The sequence below is a fragment of the Podarcis filfolensis genome (genome assembly GCF_964270895.1).
Source record: "Podarcis filfolensis genome assembly, chromosome: 3".
NCBI classification, from domain to species: Eukaryota; Metazoa; Chordata; class Lepidosauria; order Squamata; family Lacertidae; genus Podarcis; species Podarcis filfolensis.
This window is the reverse complement of record NC_139606.1, coordinates 2,368,778-2,380,856: the sequence shown is the minus strand read 5'-3', so window position 1 is coordinate 2,380,856 and position 12,079 is coordinate 2,368,778.

Below are 12,079 nucleotides of genomic sequence, written 5' to 3'. Positions count from 1 at the left end.
GGAGGAAGTCTCAATGCTTACACGCGTGACGTCGCAACATCACACGTGCAACGTCGTCCCCCACGAAAACAAATCACCCTTGCAAACTCTGGCCCTAATGGTTCCCCTACAAAAAAATTCACCACACTCCACTGCTTGCTCAGGAAAACTTCCAGAAAGATTCTGCCAATCTTGTCTCACATTTTATGTCAGTCATGCCACAAGTCTCCTTTTAATTGGGGTCAGTAGTCATTATCTTTTAGAGATTCAGGAAAAATGTTTTGAGTGTGGTTAGAGGAGACCTAACCAATCGGGAAGTCAACCCTCCTTGGGGCACCAGAGAAATACCATAGATACAGGAGGCTTTGTTTCTGCGGGAGACCCGGTGTGGGTGCTACCAACTTATCTCCATTTACACGAACATGAAATACATGAATAGATGAGAGTAGCATCTTGGCGGTTAAGGGAACATCGTTATGCGTTTGTAAAGTGGCCTTAACAATATTAATGAACAATGAGTGCTACCTAGCAAACTTACATTTTGCTGTTAGCAATTTGGAATGCTACTTTTTTAATGGTTAAATTTGCAGATAACTGAAATTAGGTGGCTCATAATACATTCCAGCAGGTTTCTCAGTCAGCAGTGAACAATGGCTGATGGAAGAGGATCACCTGCATCCGATTTATCCAAGCATTGAGTACAAGGATATTCCTTTCTCTTCTCCCCTCCTGCCAAGCCTCTGGTTTTTAAAGCGTACAGCTTTGCCAGGCTTGGGCTCTGGTAGAAATCTCTCTAGTTTAAGTCACAAGGTTTTCAATATATCAGCTTAGACAGCACCTGCCTCATTAGATCACTTTAATGTCTGCAGGTTAAAACAGAAATTCTGATGTATTCAAATTACTAAAGAATTCCTCAAAGGAAGCCGAAATATTTAAATTCATGGTGTCCATCACTAGCATTTATGAATTGTGATGCTTGGAAATGCAGACTATATTTCTTATTTATTCAGTTCATATGCTGTTAGGAATCTTTGCCAAATATGTGCATCAGGTAGATGCCTCTTGGGATTCCACAGAGCATTTTTTCTATTCTGCATCTCCTTCAACTCTTCAACATCTCCCCCCCCCCCACCTTCCAGTCAACACACATGTGGGGTGCATTTTCGTTGTTCTGGTAATACTTAAAATAATTTAATACATGATCATATCTGCTGAATCTGTCTAGCAGCAGAGAATAACTTGCCTAATAAAGTTTCATCGTTAGTCAATGCTAATAGTTGGCTTTACCACAGTCATGGGAGATATGCACTCAAGGTAGCATCATGCAGGATATTTTTTCTATATAGAAATAATATCTTTGTTGAGGAAAGCGTACACACATGGGTCTCGTGTGCCTCAGATACACTGGTCAGGCAGCAGTTATGCACAGCAGCTACCCCATCTACATATGTTTTTTTGTAATTCGTGTGTAACTGCTTATGCTGTTTCTGAAATTATTTCTGCATAGGAAAAGGTAATGTATAGAGACTACATTTATCTCACTACAGTTCAGCCTGTAGCACTGCCAGTCACAAAAAGAAGTTATAAATTGATGCAGGAGTTCTACAATGATTCAGATTTCATGGCTCCTTATAATATTTTTTAATTCAATGAAGTATATTCATACCCATCAAACAAAATCTTGCCATCACATGTGTGATAATTTCTATCATGTTCAAGGTGATGTGGTGGTTGGTCTGGCCACCCCACATGCAGTGTGAATGCCTCAGTACAGCCCTCATTTCAAAGCCCCACAGTGATGCAGTGTAGGTGATTGGGGGTCATACCATATCGGATTCAAGGCTGTCTCTACATCCCTTAAGGCAGCTGTGCAGAGCCGTTGACCCACCAGATGTTGCTGAGCTGCAAATCCCACCAGCTCCACCAAGCATGGCCAATTGCCAAGGATTATGACAGTTGCAGTTCCTCCACATCTGGATGGCCAAAGACCCTCCAGCTTGGGGCAGGATCATGGCATCTTCAGCTTTTTAACCACAAAGCTAACACCTGAGGCAAATCTAGCCAGCCTTCCCTTCTCTAGGGGCAGGGGCAGGCACGACTCCCCACCCCAAGCACATGCCAGTAAGCCCAGCCATTTCAAGGGGGGCTGCTATCCTTTTGGACAATCTAGATGGAGGTCTTGCCTCTACAGGGTGCCAGGCAGTTTTATTCCCATTGCATTTCTGGGAGAAGGAGAGATGACCTCAGCAGCCTACTTCAAAGTTCTCTCAAGACTGGTAGCACCAGAAGACGAGGTTCTGCTGATCTGGTTTTGTCCTCTGCTATCCCTCTAAATCCTCTTCTCCTGAAAGATTTGACACCCCGCTCTTCCTTGAGGGATCTTTGAGGCTGAAAGTATCAGGAAAAAGCCAAACCAGGGTAGATTGTTCATTCCGGACTGCTGTCTGAAACTTGGCCAGGGTTGCAGAAACACATCAGGAATGTACAGATGAAGAGCAACTTGCAGCTTCTGTTGCTTCTATAATGTCAAACTTGCTGGCAACACTTAAGCATTTTCTGTAGCCCTCCCTGTTGCTTCTTTGCTGTCAACTTCCAGCTTGCTTTGGCAATGTTCTCCAAAACGAATGGCTGTGCAAACTTAAGGAGAATTTTTGTTTGTTTGTTTTTAATTTATTAGGCTTGACAAACCTTGTTTTGGTATTTTTCTGTCAATATCAGGACTATGAAATATTGCAGTTAAAGCAAAGGGACCTGCTTTCCTGTCTTTGCGCATGCTCATTCTTCTTTACACAAATGGCATCATATATTTGTATCTTGGTGGGGTTCCCCCCCCCCACGAGGTCAAGTGGTATACATTACCCTCTCCTCTCCCTTTTCGTCTTTGTAACAACCCTGTGAGGTAGGCTAGGCTAAGTCAATATTTGTATTTTAGCAGCAGTTCTTGCCCAATGGATAGTTGGGTGGGGTCAGGTGCAGGGGCCCCAATCCACATCCAGTGTACTGCACCCAGGAAATCCTGTTGGCATCCCACACATGGATAACAGGCCCCATCTACACTATCTATCCTACCACTTTCAACAGTCATGGGGTCTCCCAAAGCATCCTGGTAATTGTAGTTTGCTAAGAGTTCTGAGAATTGATAGGAGACCCCCCCCCATTTCCTTTGCTAAGCTACGATTCCCATAAATTGTAACAATCACCAATATCTCTTTCAAAGGAACTCTGGGAATAGTATATCTTTGGGGGTGTCTCTCTGGGGGTGTTAGCAGCGCTGAAGTGACCTTCCTGGAAATCAAGCCTGGGCAGTGTGTCTGGAGGGGGCCGGCTGCCCAGATGACGAAACCCCTCTTGGCCTCACTGATGTGGTTCAGAGGAAGGCAGAGCAATACATTTGGCACCAGCTGCGCTGCCGGAAGGAAGTGAACAAAGTGCCATCCAAGCTTGCCTTAGGGACTCCACTCTGGATTTGTGTAGCCTTTTCTTCTCCTGAAGATTGTGTTGTTATTAAATTTATATGCTGTCCTTCTGAAGATCACATGGACCACAATATAAAAACACAAAATATATCAGCATAATAACAAAAAAGTAAAAATGAAATTAAAATACAAAATACCTCTCCCCCACAGACATTTTATATTATATTAATTATATATTATAAGGTATGGTTTTTCCAATATAATACCATTGCAGTGATTAAGTGAAAGTTCTTAGCTGTGCAGGTGTGGAAAATCCCTACTCGGCTCAAATTTGAGGTAGAAATGGACTCCAGGACCTCATTGCATAAAAAAAAGAGAGTGCCCCCTGCTGAGTTGATTTGTATATGATGTCCTAATCTGGTTTCCTTTCAGTCCTCCCATCAAAGCATTGGTTGCACCAGGTCAGGCTCTGCGAGATCCCCCAGAGATCCCAGCGGAAGATGGTCTGCCCACAGGGCAGATCCTGTGATGTAGGAGGTCATGATTAATTCATGATCAACTCATCTCCTCCCATAAAAGATGGCCTTTTACTGCAGTTTGATGCTTCGAGTGACCGGACCACAGCACTGCAGTGATTTATTTTTATAACATGGTTTGAATCAGTTTCAAACATTTTGAGTTTGCATTTTAAAATATCCATTTCCTTGCCAATAGTATAGCTACATGTTTGCTCAGCATACTCTCTACCTGAGACTTTGACTGATGACTCTCTCCCCAAAAACCACCTTCAGAAAATGATCCAGGACTTAGAGTTGCTTAAGCAAAAACCTCTACCAGGATTGTGGGGAGCAGTTCTCTTGTTCACACAACATTGGCTTTTTCTTAGTCCAATATTTGTTGAGTCTTCGTGGGAGGCCGAATGAGAAGCTATTGGCCATTTATAGAACTATCAACATATAGAAGATCTGACATGAAAAAGGAGAAACTACGAGGCATTTCTCACCTTAGGAAGTTGCACATGTATGCTTCTTTTTTATTTCCACTTCTATTTAGAGCCTACTATTGCATTTCCTTTCTCCCAAAAGTGTGCTGCCACATCTATTGAGCAAATGAGTTGTAACACATCCAGGACCTCCCTGATGTTGCTGGTGGAGAAAATGCTTCCACACAACTCGGGGAAAATAAAATGGAATGGAGTGTGGACTGTGGGATTGGAGTCACTTTCTCATGTCTGCAGAGGAAAACATTTTAAAAAACCTGATCAGGAGAACCCTGGGACAATGCAGAGAGGGATATTTTGATGTGGGAATTCTGTATACAAAACACAGAGTTGGTTGATGGTATATGACCTCTTCACATTTTGTCATTCATTGCAATATGTACACTAAATTTAATTAAATTCTAGGAGTGTTGTGAACTTTGCTGAACTAGTTACATTTCCATTTCCTAACAGCAGCGATGTGATGGCAGCATGGCCAATCTCAGATTAAATGCAGGTGGTATAGAGTACAGTTCACATTAATTCAGCAGTGGTCCAATTCTTACCTATGAGTCTGATGCTATGTTGTCTATTTTCACCTAATGATGCATTTGGCAACTGAGCAAGCTACCACAAGTCAAAGAATGAGGAAAGTTGTGGATTCTTTTTTATTTATTTGATTTTGTAAAATGCTATGCAGAAATCTGCAGGATACCTTTGGAAGAAAACCCTTCTTTTCTCCAGAGAAAGTCCTGGCACGTGGGATATTATTGATGTTTCATCATTAATGGTAATTCTACTGTTTGTATATATTTTCGTGAGCTGCAATGTAAGGAAGGAAGGTTTTTTTTTTTAAAGGTGGGGTGAAGATCTAGAAAATAAATAGAATAAAAACAAATCCAAAGGCAACACTGCAGTAGCAGCAGGGACGGACACAGCCTTGGTGAGAAAGAATAACCCCCTGTATTATCTCATTCTTTGTTTTTATTTTACAATATTTACCGTATATGCAGCTTAATCATCAAAACCTCTTAGCAGTTTACATAAAATGCATATCAGTTTCAGACCAGTGTATCTCTCATGGCTTTCCCTCTGGCGAGGGCACTTAAACTTCTGTATCAGTGTGCACTAACCTGTGTCTCCTCAAAGAACTTCAGTTCTCTGGAGAAAGTGAATGACTAGTAAACCATATTAAGTTTGTGGTGCCCACATAACATGCAGATGCTTCCTCCCTTCCTCCTATGCATATGTACACACACACACACACACACACACACACACACATGTGTACATGTTAATGTGACTGACACCTAGGGAAAGTGGGGAGAATTCAATTCAGTTTGCATTTAAAGCAAATTTATCAAATTCACACATCCCAAAACAACATAAGGAAATACAGCTATCCTTTGAAAACTGCAGTTACCTAAAATTTGTGATGCAGTTCTCCAGCCAAAGAATGTTTACAAAAATGCATTTATTAGGGGAAACTTTGCCCAAAATGAGTACATAGTATGTATTATATTGGGAGCAATTGCTTCTGAAAAAGTGTTCATTAGTCAAAAAACTGCATACAAAAGTGTGTTTATGGGGGGAAATCCACACGCTGAATAATTTCCATGAGGATTTTTAAACAGGAAATCTGCAAATTGCTGCAGAAATGTGGCAAACCCAAATTTAGAAACACAAGAGACTGAGAGAAACTGAAATTGCCAGAGGCGCCCCCCCATGCTATAGATCTCCTCTTTTCAAAATATTGGTATATCACTCACTGTACACCTTCATTTTAACACCCCCCCTGCCTTTACTGTACAATTGCAAGTAACATGTATTCACATTTTTGATGTTCCATATGCTCAGGTCTCCCGGATATGATTTGGATCTATGAAGTTGGACCGAATTTTAATTAGACATTCTTACTTTATAACAATATTATTTTACAAGACAAGGATCTCTGCTCTGACAGCAATTTTCAGTGCTCATGTCTGAAGCTACATCTGGCCAAATCAAAGGGAATACTGTAATTTATTCCTTTTACATTGGGTGAGCTGGTGTGAGGTTATTTTGCCCCATTCAGAAGTTGGACAGTATAAATAACACACTCTAGTCATAGCCAGTAGAACTAAACTTAGCCTGTAGTGGAAGACTTGACTTGGTATTAGTATAGAGATGGAAAGTAAAGTCCTTTAATAGTTTGACCTATATACACCATGCTCCATTTCCCCCCTCTCCCAGAAGATGTTTATCAAAACATTTTTTAAAGTTAAGGAAGATTTTACATATTACTACCAAGATTCAAATAACTGCATAACTGGTTCTGCACACCAAACTGGGAAGCTTTTCATTTTTGGTTCCCTCCACCCCCTGTAATAGCTGCCTTTTGTGCCAGATGGCAAACTGCTTTTGAAACAATAGCAATTTTGGACATGTTGGGGTGTGTGTGCTTTTTACAGGGAGGAAAGTCAAAAGTCGGCCCTAGCCATGAGCTGTTTCTAACCAAAGATTAGCAGTGGGGGCGGGCGGGCGGTTTCTGAAGGACTTTAAAGTTTACGAATGGCCTTGGGATCAAATGACCTCCTGACGGTGTGACTTAGAGGGATGAAAACTGCGACATGGAATTTGTAACAAGCAAAGATAAATCTGGCAACCAAATGGAAACTTACAGAAGTTTATTATTGTCTTACTAGAATTTGACAAGCTGCAGGAATTACTAAACTTACAAAATATATTCAAGCCAGTGAAGGATACCACCCTACAGATAATTCTACAGAGAACTACACATTGTTTGTTATTTGAGCAATAAGCACAGTGAACACTCACTTTGTTTTCACTGTTATAATAATGTTATCTTTGGATTGCAAGTTTCTATGCACTCAATCTTTTCTTTTAAAAGTGAATAAATTAAGGACAGAGGCATAACATGAGAGAGCAACAAAATCTTGATGCCCTTCATAAGCATACGTCAAGGTACATCAGTGAAGACCACCTGAAAATAGCCAAACAATCGATACTTAAAGATGCTGTACATAATTTTGTTTAAATGTATGCCTCCTCTGCTAATCCCCACAAAAAGGAGCACATGAAAAAGGTGCCACAAAATAAGTCTTGTGGTATCTTTAAGAGTAACAAATTTATTAGGACATAAGTTTCTGTGGACTGCAAAGAATAGTCTCTGTATGTGCAGTTTCACAAAGCTTACTGTAGCAAAAGCGTTTTGCTAATATTGACAACAAAGAGAAAAGACTCTGAGCTTGTGCAGTTTCACATTAGAAACTCAGTTAACTCATTCATCATTGTTTTCGCTCCCTTCCTGCCTTGGGCCAGTCAGTCACCAGCTCTCACCCAAACCTACTTCACACAGCTGTTGAGAAGATGCAGAAGAAGATGCAAACTGGCTGCACCGAGCGGAATAAGGTCTTGCATCAGAGACATCGGCTTGAGGCAGATTAGTGAAGTTCTAAGGCTTCAGTCTTCAGCCTTAACCCAGACTGATTATGATATGTTTTATGGAAGCAGGGGAATTGAACATATATATATATTTAAAGGTAATTGTTTTGCATTAATACCAAATTCCTTGCCACAAACCCTTCTGCCCTTCCTCACAAGAAAGCAGAGCCACAATCCTGTACCCACCTTGGCAGCAGAGGAGGAATGCGGCTGCTCGTGGGTTTGGGAGTCAGTCTGCTAAGCACAAAGAGACTTCCTTTGTAGAAATGTAGACTGTGAGTTGACTGGACAGTGAAAGAAAAGAAACTACAGAAATCCCAAGGACTGGGACAGGGCTCATCAACGTTTTTGTACCAGCAGGCATGTTTCAAGTTTTGAGAAAGTGCTGGGGGTGCAACTCGCATCAGCATGGCTGCCATCAGATCCATGGCACAACACAAAATTAGAAGACGCATTGTTTCTTCCCTGCCTCACATGGGTAGCATTCATCTAAGTCTTACCCATTGAAATTAACAAACAGGACTAAGTTGGGTGCATTAATTTCAATTGGGCAGCATAGTTTAATACTACCCCATTTTCTCTCTGATTTTTCTTTGATAGAAATGGTTAGCAGGCTACATATGTCAGTTCTGAACACATTTTGGCTTGTGTCATGTATTCCTTCCAACACAGCTATCTGCTAACTCAATAGGGTAGTGTATGCTTGTCTGTGTATGTAAACTATATCTGACCTTATGGAAAGTAGGTTTTGCCTCATAGGGCAAATGGAAAACGTTAAACAGTTCTTAGTTTATTTTTCCCTGGGTAATGTTTTCAAGCAGCATGCACCAAATGCGCGCGCACACACATACCCACACACCCACACCATTGTATATTTTGCTTGCATTATATTTCAATAGATGCCCCCCATCAAATCTTCTGATTTTTAAATCTAAGACAAAAATGTTCTCATTTATTTTAGTGACAGGAATGATTGATAGGCACTACAGTGCTTTGTTTGGTGCTAAGAGATGATTCAAAGTCATCTGATTGCGATGGACTTGCCAGACTCTCCTTAACTGGAAATGATGGAAGAAATGCCAGCCAGGGAGCATGGGGTTAGAGTGCGCTGCCTTCTGGTTCAAATTCATGAGCCAGAGGCTCCCAAGCAGGATATCTTCCCAGCACGGTCAACTGCTGAACTGCTCAGTGAAGACTCTTCTTGACTGACTTTGTTCACCTAGGCCACGGTGGAGGACCTTCATCAGCCTGAGGGCCACGTGGACAACCTTTTCTGGGCTGCTGCTGGTGATGGTGAGGCAAGGGGCAAATGGGGGCAGAGAATTGGATAGGACTCCTACTTTTGTGCAGTAGCCATTCAAACACATGCCTCTACCCCTCTCCACTCAGGGGCAGACTTCAGTCTTTCAAATTTCAGCGGCACCCTGTGCAAGCCCAACATTTGGCAACCCCACCTCTCACCTTCTGCTCAATTCACCCTGTCATATTTGGTGTGCCCGCCAGGCTCAGTGTCCAGTGCAGGGGAACTGGTTGTGCTGCCCTAATGCCCCTCTGCTCCCCCCCCAGGCCAAGCAAGAGGTGCTATCATAGTTCAAGGAACTATTTTAGCCAGGCAATGAGGATACAGAGGGCTATAACCTGTGAGGGCTATAACCTGGTGAGAGTCTGAAGGGCCAAACAGAGGAGTCTCGAGGGCCACATTCAACACCTGAGCCTGACGTTCCCCAGTCCTGGCCTAAGTTAATCATTGGAACCTTCTGTGCAGGAAGAAGGAGTCTCCTGTTCCCAATGAGCAACCTCCTGGTGTGCGCGCCCGCCGCTCTTTCTTCCCTTGGTCCCTTATTCACTTTACTGTCACCCTGGGAATCTCCCAGCCCTACATTCTCTCTCTCTCTCTCTCTCTCTCTCTCTCTCTCTCTCTCTCTCTCTCTCTCACACACACACACACACACACACAGAGTACATGGTTATTGTTACTGAAAGAGAGCATAGCCATGAAGTTTTTTAAAAAATAATGTTTACCACATCCAAGCAATCAAACACAAAGTGGTTAGGTACATTAATAGCAGCATTTCTCAGCAATGGAAAGTGCAGTTCACATCAGCATTTGGCTGCCTTAATGGGGTTTTGTAGCTACCTTATGACTGAACATTCATTATACTGCATCTCATAGTTTATAATGAGAAAATTATTCTAAATTGCCCAGGGGATGGTTGTGATTAAACTATTTGCCATTGCTTCCTCTACTAAATTACACACACACACACACACACACACACACACACACACACCCTGCTCTGACCCCCCTGGAATGTGGTTGTAATGAACTGTTACATTTGCCAAATGAACACAATAGGGAGGGGCAGAGGGCACAGTGAATATTTTTGAATGTTATTATTAAACCTGTTGATTGGACAGAATGTTATACTTCATTGTAAAGCCAAGTTTGCGATCAGTTTAAGGCAGCCAGAAGGAAGCTTTCCATGGGGTTGTGTGCAATTAGTATAACCAGCTCTGAGCCAATTCCAATCCCTGATCTGCTTTAATTGTCTACGTACTGGCGGAGGCATTAAAATCCTTTCCTTCTCATTGATGAGCTTATATGAGGCGTCGGCTGTCTGTCTCCTCTAGTGAAATGCATTTCACAGGCAAAAGCACAGCAGCCTCCTTTCTAATGTTCTCCAACACTCTTAATCCTTTTGAATTTTGCAGGCACAAATGAGGCCAAGTCATTGAAATACAGTCTGTCCTTTTGGTTGAAATGTTTTCCTGTCTTTTTCCAAAGACATGTCATTCACATCTATTTTGGATCACGTTTATCACAACCCTATTAACAAAACACACAGAGAGAAAAGTTTTGCAGACAATTTCTGTGTGTTCCTGCAGCACAGAGGCTGCTATGTGTACATGATTATCTCAGATGAGACATGAATCCGAGGCAAATATTCCCACTCCTGACGTATTCAGACAGCTTCCAAATCCAAGGTGATTCAGGTCTGAAGTGGTCCAAGCTTAAGCAGGCTAGTTCTGAGGCCCCACCTCATCTCGAGTGGATACTTTTTTTTAACCTCCCACAAATGTCTCCAAGCTCTCCATAAACGGAAAACACTGGGCAGGAGGGAGACACCAAGGGTGGGTGAGTGTAGTTCTGTGACTGACAGCTGCAACTTTCAAGCAGAGAATGACTTTACCAGGGCTCCCCTTTTTCTCCCAAACACAGTGCTTTTGGGATGGATGTTGAAGGAACTTATTAAAGGCTGTCTCGGTGTTTTTACTGCTTTTTGTGATTATGTCTGTCTGGGGGCAGAAACAGCAGCCAAGGCTTCCAAGAATGCTTTGAGAGTCACCATTTAATAGATCATATCCAATGCTGTCTGTTTAATGGGATGGCTGACACCAAGTCTCCACAACCTTTATCAGCCTTATCCAATACTTTCCTCCTTGTTGTCTGGAAAAGTGGAGGGCAGGGGGCAGAAGCACCGACCTGCTAAAGGTGGCACACACTGCACAACTGCAACTTACTCTAGGGCACCATGAGCGCCACCCTAGAGCCAGGTTTTTTGTGTGTGTGTAGGAGATGCCACTTTTACTGCATCCTCTGCCCCTATCCCTAAGAGAGGTGTGGGTATTGAAGTAATGCCACAGTAATCAGATGGACTTCTTGGCTCTTTTATTTTTGTATATTTATATAAAAAGCAAAGCAGTCAATCTATATATTTAAGTGACCCCAGATATTGGAAAAATATGCATATGTGTCAACTATTTTCACAGGATTTATATTACTGCAAAATGTGGAGTCTCATCTTAGTTCCTTAGTTTTAACTATTTTAAAATAAATATGGAAAACCACCCAAGAAGTGATTTTTTAAAATAATCCATAACACACACAAACGAGTTTTAGAAGGCATAAGCATGGGCTACCACTTCAGCATTCGTCAGCAAACCAAGAACTAGGCCACAGAAAATGAAGTATTTCCCACAGATATCACAGGTTGGAGTTACAAGAAAGGAGATTCTGGCTAAACATCAGGAAGAGCTGTTTGACACTTGGGAGCTTGTGGACTCTCCTTCCTTGGAGGTTTTTAAGCAGAGGTTGGATGGCCATCTGTCATGGATGATCTAGTTGAGATTCCTGCATTGAAAGGGGCTGGACCACATGACCTTGGGGGTCCCTTCCAACTCTACCATTCCATGGCTATATGATTCCACACCAGCGGAATGTCTGCCACATAATGTGTGCCCCAGGATGTGTGCATGTAAA